The following is a 17,106-nucleotide window of genomic DNA, read 5'->3' on the forward strand; positions in this document are numbered from 1 at the left end:
GGAAAAATTTAGAAATGACAAATATTATAGCACATGCAATCGATCCTGTACCCAAAGCAAACGGTACACGATTCATGATGTCTCACATAAAGACATGATTCTAGACCAGTCTTTTGCTACAATATTTTTATTTGCCATGTTTTCAAAATTTGACTATGAAGAGGGATGCCGTAATCATAATCGAATTTTGAGAACGCAATATATAGAATTTCCTTAAGTTGAACCAATCCAACATGAAATTCATATATATATTCTTGACTAAGGATGATTAAGGTCTCAATCTAAGCCTTTAGAACTGAAATGAAGTATATCCCTGCAGCCTCACGAATTGAAACTTTTGTTTTCTATAATTAACATTGCTAACTTGCAACACTAACAATAATTATCATGCTCCCACTAACATGATGATTATTAGCATAACACTTATGCTCCCACTAGCTTTGACATGTACTCAGAAATCAGCTGGACTTCTAGAAATCAATACTTTATTGACTTTCTTACCAAAGTTCAGATTTCTGATACGAGATGCTTTGATAAAACTTTATCAAAATCATACACCTTTCCTTAGATAGCATGCATGTGTGTCTAAACAATTTCAGAACTATGAAAAGGGATGTCGTAATCATAGTCTCAATTGTTTAGACCTTTTGCCATCTGCTTCAAATCTACTTGGTGGAAGTGTTTCCTCACCATCATTTTCATGAATCGGAGAGAAACCTTATGACCCTTAGATTTTATGGTGTATGTGTTCTTATCCATGTGAATCGTCAAAACCATAGTCACAAGACAAGGATAATGACAAATCCAAACTCATATGGACTGAACTTATGCAATCTTAACTTCTTGCCACCTGGCAGTACAGGGCCTGCCATTGCTTCCAAGTTGTTATGCAACCAATTGAGAACTTTCAGAACTCCTATGCAAAGCCAACTTTAACTGGAATGGGCACAGAATATGTCAACACGATAGGTTATAAACCTCAAGTCGTGTGCTAGTGAAGAACCTCAAGTTTTATTCTTGATTAGTTCTTGAAATTCTTTTTAGGATCTTTAAGAATCCCACTATCCTCTTGACATATAAGACTATCTTGCCAAATATTCAAGAGATAGTGCGGATTCTTTATCAAGACAAACACTTCACACAATTGGCCTTAGTTGGTCTTTGTTTTATCCAAAACATCACAACTTACCAATTTCAAATGTACAAGAGTAGGACACTTTTACTCTTACATTTGACAAGTGTTTTAAACCTTTCTTTAAGATATGTCACTCAAGTTACAATCTTGGAGTATGACTCTAAGAATTGTTTTGGAACGAAGTATGACTCATCTTCCTGATCTAACCATTTCAAAAATTCATGACTCCTCTTCTTAGTCATAAGAATGCACTAAGATGACCTTTAGAGGACTAATTGTGATATGATTTCTAAATCATTAAGATGATCACAAACATGATACTAAAGTACTCTCCTATCTTTTCAGATTTGAGAAACTTTTATCTTTCTGCCTAATTTGATTCTTCCCATTCGTTCTGCCATACATTGAGACTTTTCCAATGTTTCAGAATTATACTTAAACTTGTAAGTATAACCATATTTACTAAACTTTAGTAAATCAAATAGTCTTAACGAGCTTTGTGGTGGACATGACCAGTGCACAAGAATGTGTACTCGATCCCTTTAGTCCTTCACTTGACTCACACATCCATGTGAACAAGTAATTAGTCTTGATTTTCCAATGCTTGAAAGTTCTCATTCATCATACTATTCAACTTGCATGATTCCAAGTTTCGGTCCAATTGAAACTTGGGTGATGAGGAACTTTCCTGATTTGGTAAATTTAGACACTACCACAATGGAATCATATAAGCAACAATTTTCCACAAATGCCATTGTAAGGATACTTCAAATAAATAAAATTAAACAATTTTATTTTATTTTAAACCTTTGCAGAAAAACTTATCCTTACAATCCACATGGAAAATTGTTGTTATCTATTCCTTAGCAATATATCATAACTTCTTAAGCAACTGCTCAAAATTCTGATGCGATCGAAATCCACCTTCGCGATCAGAATCAACATATACTTCCTTTAAGATTTCTCTCTATTCTTTGATTCTTAAAACATCAACATGTGACCCAGTCACATCATGTAATGAGGATCTCAGAATAGAACTTAACAGAGTTAGATAATGGGCTCTACCTGATGTAGAGTCAAACTTATTGACTTTAACATCCTTAGGTAAATTTGGCAGCTTTACAATCAACGCCCCTTCCTTTGGCAAAATAAACATATAGACCCTTTGGTAATGGGACTATCTCAGACTTAGCCTTTCTCTTTACCATTTGGTCAACCGGGTTGACTATGGTCAATGAAGAGAATGTTTTTTCTGGATTTCCAATGTCACCATTGTCACTGTCCATAAAGTTTTTGGGAAGTTGATCTTCTAATCAAATTTGCTTTACTATCGTTCCAAATCATTGTTGATTCAGCAGCACCAAGCAAATAGATATGATCATTAAGGTTCATGTCATAGTCTGTTTCATAGTAGTCCCAAAGGAACTCACTATGTGACTTAGAAAGTGATTGAACATCCAACTTTCTCAATACTTTGACACCCAACTCTCCCGGCTTGTCAATATGTGACTTCATCTCTAAGATGTGATCACACATAGACCTTGCTTGCCATTAGGGCTTGAGTGACCTTGAACTTGTGGGTTAGGGAGAATAATTGGAGGAGGTGGAGGAAGAGAAGTATGAATTCCATGAGCCAAACTCAGGAAGTCATATTCATTAGGAAAGCTTGGTTTGGGAAGATCATTGTTGTCTAAACCAGACATCAACAATGGGAGAAATTCACGTAAAGTTGATTTAAGTCCTTAATATAACACCCAATATGATATATTAAGGCTAGGACCCAACAAACTATTTTATAACTTGGAAGAGGGATGCCGTAGTCCAAGCTATAAAATATTTGAAGGTAGGTGAATGACGATTCACCAATTTCCATCAAGATAAACGAAATGTATTATTAGGTTTTAATTGGTTTTGAAACTCCTAGATTCTTTTGAGATTCATTGAACTTTTCAATGGCATGTTTCAATCTCGAGTGTGCCCTTCAGGTTTTGTGACTGGGATGCCGAGGATCACAAAACATGGTGTGAAGTAACCATGCAAATATACTTGGTACCCTTAATATTTACCCCTCAATCGATGTGCCGGTTAACCACACACGCTCCAACGATACTATGATAAACATTAAGTTACCCTTTGCCTACCTTGTTAAGTCCAGGTTAGTGTGCCAGTTAACCACACACGCTCCATTAACAGCTTAAACAAAGTGCAAAGTGTAATTTCATGGATTAGCACCTTATTCACATTTTCCTAAGTAACTAAGATTGGGAATTTATAAAAGGTTTAGTTACTTAGTATTTATCATTAATACTTTTAATGAAGGGAGAATTATAGTCCTTGTCCTACCTGTTCGGCTAACGACCCTCCACCAGTCAAGGAAGCGGTGGGTGAGAGTGGATACCCATTAAACTGCCATTTTATAGGCAGTAACCTTATACCCCCCTTATAGACCGGCTTCGTGAATGAGGCCTACTAATGGTAAGACGACTTGCTCTTATACATATATATAAATATTATTAACTTATAATATTATAAAGTATAAGGGTTGAATTTTATCTTTTAAAATTCTAAGGGCTTAACTTGGAATTAAAGTATTCATTAGAGAAAACTTTTCAAATTCCAAAACTTAAGGGCAAGTTTTGAAACTATTCAAAACTCTTGGATTTTCATAACTTATGAGTTTTAAGTAAAGCTTTAAAACTTTTAATGAAGAGACTCTTGGACATCCATAACTTGAGAACAAGTTATGGAGCCATAAAAACTATTTATAAGAAAAGACTCTTCATTTTTTTTGTAACCTAAGGCATATTTATGAGTTTTTTAAGATTCATAAACGTGACTTTTCATATAATTTGAGGATAAGTTACAAAAAAACACATTTTATGAACAACTTTTAGATTAATTAGGATTGAAAACAACTAAAACACAAATTTTTTTTCCATTAATCTAAACTAACTCATAAATCAAGGAAACATAGAACTTTTGGTAATCCATAACTTATGAAGTTAAATGCTTGTTTTATGATGAAACTTTTCATGTTCCATATTAATATATTAGAACTTATAATATATTAATATAAATCATAAATATACTATTCTCAAAAGACTATCCATATAAATTGTGCAGGTGAAGTGCAACCCAAATAAATCATGCCGGGTCGGGTCAAGTACATACCAAATATAGTTATGGACTTAGACATTAATCCAACACGTAGACCTCGATGTTCCTACCGATTTGATCAGCGAATATCTTGTCCACTAGTCTCTGATATGTAGCACTCACGTTTTTGAGTCCAAACGGCATTTTCTGGTAGCAGAAAGTGCCCTACTCGGTGTGAAAAGCTGTTTTCGCCTCGTCCTCTCGTTTTATCTGTACCTTCTTCTACGCTGAAAGTACACTTGGTTGGGTTTAACCTCATATGCGTTTTAGCTAGTGTTTTAAGAGTCTCTTCCACATCATGGAGTAATGTTTCTTCGTTACGGCTCTTGATTACCATTTCATCAACGTAGACCTCGATGTTCCTACCGATTTGATCAGCGAATATCTTGTCCATTAGTCTCTGATATGTAGCACTCACGTTTTTTAGTCCAAACGGCATTTTCTGGTAGTAGAAAGTGCCCTACTCGGTGTGAAAAGTTGTTTTCGCCTTGTCCTCTCGTTTCATCTGTACTTGATGATAACCTTTGTACGCATCAAGGAAACATTTGAACTGAAACCCTTCGAGCGATTGGACTTTTTGATCTATCTCCGGAAGGGGGTATGATCCTTTGGACAAGCGTTATTAAGGTCTGAGTAGTCAATGCACATTCGCCATGATCCATTGGCTTTCTTCACCATAATGGGATTTGTTATCCATGTCAGGAACATTGCTTCCCTAAGTATGCCGACACTCACTAGGTCAGCTACTTCTGCATTATAGCCCTGTTCCGGTCTTCCGCCTGGCCCCTCTTCTTTTGTATGACAGGATTGCTTCCGGGCGTGATGTTGAGACTGTGCTCTATAACCTGTCGGTCTACGCCTTTTAGATCTGTTGGCTTCCAGGTGAAAACAACGGAATATTGTTTCAGAAGCGCTACCAGTCGTTCCTTGGTCTCGCCTGATAGGTGAGCACTGATTCGCACAAGCTGCTCTGGGCATTCTGCGTTTACCTGGTGTTGTTCATTGGAACAATCCTCCTTTGACTTTTTTGGAGCTCGCACCAACTCAAGAACAGCTATGATCTGATGTCAGTGTTGTACCCTGGTGTTTGTGGCAATAATTGTTGCTGATCCCTGGCGTGTGCTAAATTTAACTATGCCATGTACCGTCGATGACACGAACTGTAGTAGGGAGATTGCTGATCGTCCGAGCAGAATATTATGTTCTGCTGAAAACCGAATCATAGAAAATTTGATTGTTCTTGTGATTTTGTCCCTTTTGTCATGACTGACCAACGTTGAAGGCAGCCGGATAGTGCCCAATGGCCACAAGCTGTGACGGGTGAACCCCACCAATGGTCCTCCAGTTGGGGGCCAAAGCCTCTCCTTCCATGTCTCCGGTAGTTTCCTGAAACAATGCTCGTAGAGTATGTCGGAGCAACTACCATTGTCGATGTATATCCGATGGATTTTCGTATGGTGAATGAATCCAGATATGAAGAATGGATCTCATGGAGCCTATTTCGACGACCTGGGACCGCTACTCGAAAAAGTGATATTGAGTAGATTTCTCGATAGTACCTCTATCTCATCCTCTGTTTGCTGAGTTGCGTTTCTCTTACGGGATTTAGAGATAGTGAGTACCTTGTTGCCATCATACGAAGGTTCCTGCAGCAAATCGAGATGTGTTATCGCCATTTGAGGCAGCGAACCTTCTGACGATAGTTGTCGGAAACTACTCTTGAGTACTGGCTCTGCTATTTCTATCGTAATTGGCGGGACCTACTCCATTAGCACCTGGATAAGGGCTTGTGTTCTACACTCGCAGTGATGTTTCTCGTTTACTATCACCGGTGTTCTGAACAAATCTTCTTCTACCGTCCCGGTTGTTGTTGGGTTTAGATCCCCCTTTTGCAGAGAACCAGCATCGTCTATTGGCTGTATCACTCTGAGGATACGTCCGGATGGTGCCAAATGTTGTGATATTGCTCTTTAGAGAATTGGTCGCTTGTTGACGAGTTGGTCTTGGAAGTTTACCTGAGAACACAACACAGAAGAGTCGTTAAAGGACGACCGGGGGTTCTCCCGGGACGTCACTCCAACGATCAAGTTAGCTTTTTCTGAGAGAGAGAGATTTAGGTAAAATTGTATAGGGAAGAAGGTGATCCCCTTCCTTGGGAAGGAAGGGATCCTTTTATACCTGTTGCTAACGGAATGGGGTGACTCTCCCCATGTGGGAGTGAGACGTGGCACTTTCCTACTGGGAGAAGTACGCTCACGCCGTCTAACAGCCAGGTGATGTCAGTTCTGGGCGTCATCAGGCTCTTTTTCATGACCTGATTGGTCATCAGAGAATTAGAGGATCACGAGGAATATTCTTCCTCGTGGGGGAAAGTGAGTTGTCATCCTGGCGCTGGCCTGTCTGGGCTAAGACTGAGACCCGACCAAGGCCCTGGCGAGATAACGTCCCGTCAGTGCTTTCGGTCAGATTTAACATGGTCGCATACGGTAACGTTAACACCCTGAGCCCACAGCTTGAGTCTGGCATGTCTTACCCGACCCTCAGCTCATATCTGGCTTGCTCTTAAGCCCACAACATAAGTCTGGCTTGCCCTCGGCCCACAACTTATGTCTGGCTTTCTCCCTGTCCCAGTCAGTCATCGGACTAGAATACTAATGTTCAGCCCTCAGTATGAGTCTGGCATACCAGCCGATCCTCAGCTCATATCTGGAATGCTACTGAGCCCTCAGTATGAGTCTGACATGCCCTACCCGACCCTCAACTCATATCTGGAATGCTATTGAGCCCTCAGTATGAGTCTGGCATGCCCTACCCGGCCCTCAACTCATATATGGAATGCTCCAGGGTTTGTTGGCTATAGCACAAAACAGTACAACCTCAACCCAACCCAATATATCAACATATAACAAATAACAACATATACGGATAATCATGTAGATAGAATCACAGGTAGCCCTACAGATATACCAGACTAGCATATTGGTAACTAGCATAAACATGCATATCTGTTCCATACTCACCATCTCAACGAATAGCAGGATATCAAACCATGGGCCGGCTTTGGTGCCTTCGACCCGTAAGTACTATGAGGAAAACTCACCTCTCGATCTGATCCATAGTTGATGAGGTCCTGACTCTAAATCTCATCTCCAACCAATACCTATCCATCCAAGTGACCAAAATCCATCAAAATCCCAAAATACCCTTAAAGTCAAACTTGGTCAAAGTCAAAAGTCAAAGTCAACAATCCATGTTGACTTCCAACACACCATGTTGACTTGCAAACACTTCTTGTTCCTCCCGCATCCAAACAGTCGGGAAAACCCCACCCAACACGTCGTGTTGACTTGCAAACACGTTGTGTTTGCCAGAGTTCCAACAGCTTAATCCATTAAGCTGCTTCCTTCGATTCCCAGAGCTCCAAAGCTCAGATCTGGACCAAAATGATACTAAGAAGGATAAAGTTTCCAACTTCATCCTCTGGGACTACTCCAAAGGGTCCAAAACCCATCTATAAGGCTTGAAGATGCAAGGACTTAACCAATAAGCACTTAATCCTTAAAGTTGATGCCACTTACTTTCCAGAAGAGGTTCTAGCACTAAAACCATCCCAAAGGTCGGTGCTTTATAGACATTCATGTCCAATGCATGTCTTGAACCCATATTAGGTCAACAATGGGGATTATGAACTAATCTCTATGCATGGAATCAAAACTCAACTTTAAGCCTGATCCAACACTCTACAAGGTCACCTTGACCTGGGGATTCATAAAGTTGCAAACTTTATGAGATCTAACCATTCCAACATTCAAGAACAAGAAGCAAAAGGGACAAAACTCAAGATCTAGCAACATGGAATGATAAAAATTGGATCTTGGACACTTACAAAGGTCCAGAATAAAGCCAAGCTGAAGGATGAGGGACTTGCTTGCTGGATCTTGCTTCCTTCTTCCAACTTCTTCCTTCTTTGGCTCCAAAAACACAACACTATCTCACAGATGAGAGGGAAAGATGATTAGGGTTTCTTTCAGGGCTTGAGGGTTGATGGGGGCTGAGGGTGAACAAACCCTAGCCATCTTATTCCTTTAAATAGGGAGAAAAAACCTGGAAGATTAGGGTTTTATCCCCAGCGACCAACACGTCGTGTTCCAGGAGGCAACACGTCGCGTTGCTCATAATGAGACCCGCGTCTTTTTTTATCTCGACACGTCGTGTTGGTTCCTCCAACACACCGTGTCTAATCCGAAAAAGGTGATCTATACCCAAAGTTGCTCCTCATATTTCCGGGTGTTACAAAAGGATATCATATATTTAGAACATGTTTACCAAGTGCCTCTAGGAGTAACTCAACTAGTTATAACTATCATATACAAACACTATGATGAATTGCTCTATGATACTCTAAACATATGCAAACTAACACATATCATGTACTATCACCATTCTTTATGTGTGTTTAGTCAGCTTTATGCACTATCATCATATACACACACCAAAATGATTTTGGCGTTTGTTACTTGTTTTATTTTACCTAAACACAATCTTTAGTGTCAAAAAGTCAAAGTCTTCCTTTTATGTTACATTAGGAACATGTTAATTTCATTTTAGCATTTCAATGTGTTTGCATTTGCATTTTTATTTTTTGAAATTGTAAGTTTACTTTTCATGTTTATTCTTTTTCCTATCTTCCTCGAAATAAAGAAATGTTTAGGCTTTATATGCATCTTGTAGCACATTTTCATTCCTTATTAGCATTACATTACATAAAAGGAGATCATGTATTTTACTATTTTGGGGACTTTATGTAACTATGATGTAATTGGTATATTGTTGTATTTTGGTGTGTTTTGTGGTACTTGGAGTTCATGGGACATTTATTGGAGAATATAGGGAGGCATCGAGACCAAGTTGAGGAGCCATAAAAGAGAAACGAACATGTAAAAAAACTAAATTGGTGAGTTGATAGAATGTTACACAGTTGTGTGGATTTACACATGGCCATCCGCACAGTTATATATAAGTAAGGGCATAAAAGACTTTTTTTCATTTATACAGTCGCGTAGATCATCACAAAGAGAAAAAAATCATACAGACATTTAGAGCGTTAATGGTGGTTTAGAGTAGTTTCCATGTACGATGAAGAATGAATGGAAGGTGCATTCTTGTGGTTCGAATCTAGAAGATTATATGGGAGAATTTTGAAGTGGTATTTTCATTATAGAAATTTAATTATCATTGTAAGTCGTTGATTAGTAGTTTAATTCATTGCTCTGCCTTGTAATTTGTTCTAAGCCAACATGATCGGCTGAAACCTCAACATTTCGAATTTAGGTGTTTATTTCATCTTTATTGTATTTGATTTCCTATATTGGTATTAGAATAATGCTAAGTTTAAGAATATACATTTCGGTATTTTACAAAATCATGTTAGTTGCATTGTTTGAGTCGATTACCTACATTAATCAGGTTGTTTGATATACTATTAAATTTCAAATTTTATAGTTATTATATGAATCTAGTGGAGTAACAAGTAATGAATGCGACTCTATTATAATGAATGTGTGTTTGTTAAACCTTCGAGCTTACGAAAGGATCAAACACTATTAGGAATCTTGCAATGCTTAGAGCAATTTTTAATTAGATTAAAAGTTTATTCATGTTTAATTGTAAAACGTTAGGTTTAACTAAAAAGCCTTGGTTAAGCATTTATAACAATAACATGATGTGTTAGAGCATATTAACACATCAAACTACCGAGTTAAATTTATTGCATTGTATCACAATGTCATACTTATTTTGGTGAGACCAATACACTAATGTGAACATCAAGGAGATCCAAAGTCAGATACTTGTTTTATTATTTGTCTAATCATTACTTTTAATTCATGCATTAAAAAAAATTAGTTTATAAATGTAACATACACGTTCAGTTTTCGTGTTATGTAATTTTAAAAGTGAATAATATTATGAAATATTATATAATTATGAGTATTGAGTTATAACGGATAGTTTTTACTAGAAATGAAGTAAAACTATGTTTAGAATCACTCGGAAAATATTGGAAGTCTTATGAGATTCCAATCAAAAGGCAAATGTTGAAATTTAATGAAAATATAAAATTTAGTAGAATTTTATTATTGAAAGTTGTAGATAATTTAATTAGAAACATTTAGGCGAAAACCTCATCGAAATTCGAGTTATAACGAAGAAGTTATGACAAATCGAATATCCGCAACAAAACCGGCACGACACCGAATGACGTAAAAAGTAAGTTTTTGATAAAATACTTTTTAGCCTTGGTGATCTAAACGAAAGTCGTAGTATTCGTTAAACCTAGAATTTTCATAAAAAGAACGTCCAAATCTGACTTCGTATGAGGAAGTTATGATTTTTCTAAGTTTCGGAATAGCAGTAGACAGCTAAAAACTCGAAATAAAGATCGAGTGATTTTTAGCCGACGCAACCTAAACGAGAATCGAAGGTCTCGTCAATAGTAGTACAACGGTAAAAAGACAGACGAAAACGGACATCGGATGAAGAAGTTATAAATTTTTAACGGACTTTTCCTGTCCCGGCCCGTTAAAAATATAACATTAAAAATGAATTCAAAATTAGCCGCCGGAGTCTAAAAGAAAGTTGTATAGTATAATTTCACCTACACGTGGATATAAAGAACGTCAAAAATGGAGCTCGTACGCAAAAGATATGAATTTTTGAAGTTTTTAAATAAAAAAATAAATGAAAATTCGAAGCCTTATCCGAAGGGTACGCCCAGCGTACTTCGCTTCGTACGTCCAGCGTACTTTGCATGTATGCGACCCGGAATCAGCCACGTCGCCGGTCTTCGCATGCGAGCCACGTATCAGCCACGTCCGAGCCTAGGTTCCGATCAGATGACGCCTCGCAGTACGCCCAGCGTAGTCAGCAGCTTCGGACCCTATAAAAGGGATGCGAAGGCAGCCGTGTTTATGTTACAAATTTCACTCTTTCACACCTTATACTCTCTCTAAATTTACCCTAACACCCCCTGAAGTCCCGGTATCATCCCCGACACCCGAAGCAAGTCTCGATGCCCCGAAGTTCCCGAGAAAATTATATTTTCAAGTCGAAACTTTGCCCGAGTAAGGCCGGTTTTCAACTAAAATCCCCGGTTTCGTCACAGAAAGTCATATTTAGAGTCGAAGTGCTGCCCAAATTATCATTTATTCCTCCGGTTATTTCACGGTGAGTTCAATATATAGGAACAATTGTATGTTATGTGTTATATGTGCTATGTGCTTTTTCGTGTTATCATCTCGTGTTATTATTTTCGCTATTATGGTAGCAAAGTTATACATTTGACCATGTGATCGGTGAAAAGACTTAGATTCACGGTGGTACTGGTATGTAGCCTCTGGCCATGTAGAGCATGTCTCATAAGAGAATGACCTCTATTCTATGGCATTGGCAGAATGTTAGATAGGGCTGATAGCCTGAAATCTACCAAAATGTTTAATCAGAAATCGTATGTCTTCTGTGCCATTTATGCCAAAGTGTTATTGATGTATATCAAGTATTGAAATTATTATGTCTCATTGGTTGTATATCATTGAATCAAATCAATGATTGATATGGAAAGCTTGTCGCATTTCACATATGCCTTTGTTGTTCCTTGTACCCCTTTGCTTCTGCCATATTAAAGTATATATATGGCATAACGTTATATTGTATCTATTATTGAACTCACTAAGCGTCACCGCTTACCCCTCTCAGTGTTTAACAATTGCAGGTAATGAGAATCCAGTATAGTTACATACTGTTGGAAGGTTTAGAATAGTTATAATATTACTTCTGTATTTTGGGATCATGTATGTATAAAAGTATAGTATCCTGAGTAGTTGTGTAATATATAACACTTTGTAATAGTCGGTTTGTATCCAGTCGTTTGTAAACAAGTTATCAATGTAAAATATTATTTTTGAATATGCATGTAGCATGTTTCGGAGTAACAATATTGTGAAATATGAAAGTTTGGGTCTTTCAGAAATACGAAAGGGGTTCTTTCAATAAATCAACAAACAAACTTCATTTTTTTATGTTTGCCAAGGGTGGCAAAAAATTGGGGTTTCCTCCGATGGGCATTTAATGTGATGTTTATTAATTTAGAAGGAATTTTAATACTGATTGAATGTACTAACCGTTCAAAAGATAAAAGATGTACTAATCACCAACCTAATAAATGAGTATTAATGTCAATTTTTTTAAATTTATTTGACTTTTAATTGTTTTTCTCATATAATACATCCGCTCCCGAGTTCACTAATGAAAAAAAAAAGTAGGATGATCTTTCTTTCCTTTTTCTCAAATTCATCATGATTTTGGAAAAACAATTTATAAGATTAGTATAAGACTGGTAGGTACGGACAACGCCAAGAGACCTAAATCTGAGTTGGAAGCCTAATAACGTCGTCATAACACGCAGCACACCGCCCCCCACTCATGTTATTTGATGTTATGCTAAGAAAGATTATTATGGCCACGGGAAGTAACGTGAGCATTAACCAATCAAAATCTATTTTCTCTTTCTCTCTCTAACTTTCTTTGTATCTTTTAACACGTTATAACATTTGAATACCATTTCCTACATAATTCAAATGGTGTTAAGGATGACATGACATGTGAGTTGGTAAATTTTAGGTATAATAACAAGTCTTAACATGTTGCCCATACCCAATAGGCTAAATCTTTATTTCATTTCTCTTCTCTTTCTTGCAATAATTAAACTTAGGAGCAATGATTTCTTATCGATCCTTTTGCTTATTATCTTTTCTCTTTTTAAATGAAACTCTGGAGATGTATGTGACAGACTAACCATATCATTAAATTATTTTATTTTATTTTATTGGGTTATCTAGCTTATTTGATATTTTATGTTGTATATTTGGTTCTTAACTCAATGTGGTGTTTATGTGATGTCCATATGTAGTTTTAATTTAATTTTCAATTTAAAATATAACTTTTAGTTTTAATAAAAAGAAAAAAATATATAAGTTATTTAATATTTAATATGTAAACTTAAAATATGGTTATAAACTATACTAATCATTTTTAAGATAATATTAAAGAAAATAATCAAATTTATTTTAAATGACTAACATCTCTAGAACCAATTTTTCGGAACACTTAAAAATATTTTTACTAATAAAAATTATATAACAATACTTAATTAGATTCAATTTTTCGATTATTATTTCAAAATTTTCTAATTTTCTTTTAAAATCCTAGTTATTTTTCATTTTTTTTGTCAGTATGTTTGCATTCTTATATTCGACTCCCTACCCCACACTTAATTGATGCAATGTCCTCATTTCATACTTAAACAATAAAAGAATATAAAGGTAAAAATGAGAAATTGGAACAGACTCCTCCGGGATAGTAGTGGCGAGATCGAATTCTTGAAAATGTGTGGAAAAGCTTGAACATCCCGTATAATGGCTAGAAACAGTACTTCTGGACTCTTTTCTCATGAATGTAAACGTGTCGGATCAAAATAAATCAAAGAACCATCTTCAAAAAGTGTGTTGAACCTCAGCCACAACGTGGTGTCGAGAAATAATTCGTCATGGCCACTAAAAATAAGAATGTAACGGCGTGATCTAGTGATGTCACAATGTGGTTATAGGTCTGATGCGGTCGTGATAAATATAAATGCCACGACATGAAGATGATGGCCACGTCGTGGTGACTTCTTAGAATGTCATTCAGAGCCAAAAGTATGCATCCTTCCTTCTTAATGGCTTAGGACCATTCCTGACCTTTTCTTCCTATAAAATTCTTCGAAACTCTCTCTTCACCAAGTGAAAACCCCACATTTATTCAAAACTATGGTCTTCTATTGTAATCTTCAAAATCTCACGGCTTCTTCATCAATTAAGCTCCTTCACTGCTTCACTTTCTTTCAATACTACAAAATAAGATCAAGAGACTAAAGAAACACATGATCATTCGGTTACACTAAAATAAAAACTAACAATAAAGAACTAAAACCTAAAAAAATCAAAAGGAAAAGAAAATGCAAACTCTTAAAACATCGGGTTGCCTCCCGAGAAACGCTTCTTTGTTAGGAGTCATGAGTCAAACTCCTTCCCACTCTACGTTGTTATGTTTGGTAGTGGGATCTCCCTTTTCTCCATTTGCTCTTTCCACCTGCGCTTGTATGCGTGAACCCATCGAATGTATGCCTTCTTTGAATTTTCTTTCTTCTTTTGACTGACACTTTCTTCATGCTTGTGTTTCATTCCCTTGTTTTCCCCTTTCATCTTCGTGCTCTTCTTCTCATCTTCCTTATGATCTTCTTTATCTAACTCCATCTTTGTAATAAATGACTTCTCTAATTCCTCACCCATTTCTTCATCATTTATCTCCCCTTTGTTATCTAAATCAACTTCTTCTTCCACTTGAGACTTGGGTGTAATGAACACGAACACCTCAAACGTCATAGGAATTGAAGTGCTTGGTTTGGAACATTTTACTTTTGCCACATGAGGTTTCTCCCAGACCTTCAACTCTTATTCCATCAATCTTTAAATCTCTTCTAGCTCATTAATACTTTCTCCTTCCAAATTAATCATCCTAAGCACTTCATCTCTTGGCATGTCATAACTCACTTTTGGATTCATTTTAAAAGTAATGTCTTCATCTTTCACTCGAAGTGTGAGCTTTAAGTCATGAATGTCAACAAGGTCTCTTGCGGTACTCAAGAATGGTCTTCCCAAAATTATGGGAAAGTCTTCATCTTCTTTCATGTCTAGAACCACAAAGTCAACTGGAAAAATAAATTTCCCCACTTTCACCAACAAATCTCTAATGATTCCACGTGGGTTAGTAATTGAGTGATCCACCATTCGAAGTGTCATCTTTGTGTTTTGGAGCCTTGGTAGACCGAGCTTCTTGTAGAAAGAAATGACATAAGATTGATGCTTGCCCCCGAATCTGCTAAAGCATTTATAGAGGTGGAATTGACAAATTCACAAGGCAAAGTAAGTTGGCATGGATCTCCCATTTTAATTGGCAATCCATTGATGATTACAGCTGAACATAACTCATTTAGCACGATGGTGGATGCTTTTTCCAACTCCTTTTGATTAGTCATCACATCTTTAGCAAACTTAGGAAGATTGACAATGGATTTGAGGAAAGGAGCGTTAATTGAGAGAGATAGTACTTGTTCCATGAACTTGTTCTGTTCCAACTCCAAATTTTGCTTAATGGCTCGATATGGGAATGGTAAAGGAGGCTGATACGAATTTAAAGGAAAATAAGTTTTATTTTCCAATGGCCACGACGCGGTGAATCATCAGAATGTGACTCACATTTTGCTTCAATCTTCTCTTCTTCCAACTATTGATCGGGTTGAATAGTAGTTGTAGTATGGATCATTAATGGCTCAGAATGAACTTCTTCTTCAGTAAAAATCGTCATTACATGAGGTTGTTATTTCGGATCGGGATTTCGAAAAGGTAACCTTTCGTTAACAAGTGTCGTTAATTGGCCTAGTTGAGTCTCAATGTTCTTGATGGAAGTTTGATGATTTCTCACATTAGCATCATTAGTATCATGTCCTTTTTTAGAGGCTTCCATAAATTGATTAAGTATTGACTCTAAATCCAATTTCTTCTCGGGTGGTGGTTGTTCTTTTAGGTAGTAGCCTCGACCGATTTGTCTATATTTGTCGTCCTTTTGCTTCTTATACTCGTCATAAGGCAACCACTCCTTTTTTAGCTTCCTCCAGTCTTCATCATATTTGTCACCACTAGAGTAAAAAACTTGCGCTTTCTTATTCTCGTGCTCATCCAAATCTCAATTCTTCGTTAAATGTGGCCCATGGCAATTGTCACATCCAACTCTTATGGCGTGTATAGATTGATCAAATTTCGTCATTCGTCTATCCATCTCTAGTTTAGCAATGATTGCAGCCATGTTCTCGTTCCCTCCATCTCCTTTACTTCTAGTAACATCTTTTCGTGGGTTATGATATTCGTGTGAGAGCTTTGCAAATTCTTCAATTAACTCTTTAATGGTAGCAGGTTCTTTCTTTGTCATAGGTCCTTGAGAGTCAAGAAGTTGTTTTGTTGTAACATTCACCCCATCATATAAAATGGACACTTCTTATTGGACATTTAGATCATATTAAGGACAACTCTTAAGCAACCCTTTGTATCTCTCCCATGCTTCATATAAGGATTCTCCGACTTCTTGTTGAAAATTAGCAATCTTCTTCTTTAGCTTTGAGATCTTTGAAGGGGGACTGAATTGCTCAATGAAAGCGTCAGGATGATTGGCCCAAGTAGTAATGGATCTGGGTGTGAGTAATTTTAACCAAACTTTGGCTTTACCGGTAAATGTCACCGAAAGCATCCTAAGTAACACTGAGTCTCGTGGCACGTTTGGAACATTGAAGTAGTTTTCAATGTGCTTTACTTCATCAATGTGTTTAAATGCGTCTTCGTATTCTTTCTTGGAAAAAGGTATGTCCTTGAGCATTGATAGAATGTGCCCCTTGAGCTCAAAACATCCTTCAGCTGGAATCTCTGGTGGTACAAGACATGGTCTATTATCCTCACGTATCCGCTTCTTGTAATCTCCCATAGTCATTCTCGTGATGTCCGCCATCTCTTTAACCTCGATTTTTATGTCGTCGTCTGTATCACTCTCTGTTCTTTCCTTGTAACCAATGCCCTTCTTGTCAGGTTTCCTCTCAAAACTTTCAAATCCCTTGTCCAATTGAAAACTGCTACTTGACTCGTTGACCTTCTTGTCTTTCTTCTTATGAAAAC

At 37.0% G+C, this 17,106-nt stretch overlaps 1 non-coding gene across 1 annotated transcript; it reads left to right on the forward strand.

The window, feature by feature from the left end:
* The first annotated feature begins 16,451 nt into the window (after window positions 1–16,451).
* Window positions 16,452–16,558, forward strand: LOC145123008 (small nucleolar RNA R71). Its single transcript, XR_013714889.1, has one exon. It is a non-coding gene; the product is annotated as a small nucleolar RNA R71 (small nucleolar RNA).
* The last annotated feature ends 548 nt before the right edge of the window (window positions 16,559–17,106 follow it).

This window comes from Lactuca virosa, chromosome 6, assembly GCF_052849685.1.
Source record: "Lactuca virosa cultivar CGN04683 chromosome 6, Lactuca_virosa_CGN04683_v6, whole genome shotgun sequence".
Taxonomy (NCBI): Eukaryota; Viridiplantae; Streptophyta; class Magnoliopsida; order Asterales; family Asteraceae; genus Lactuca; species Lactuca virosa.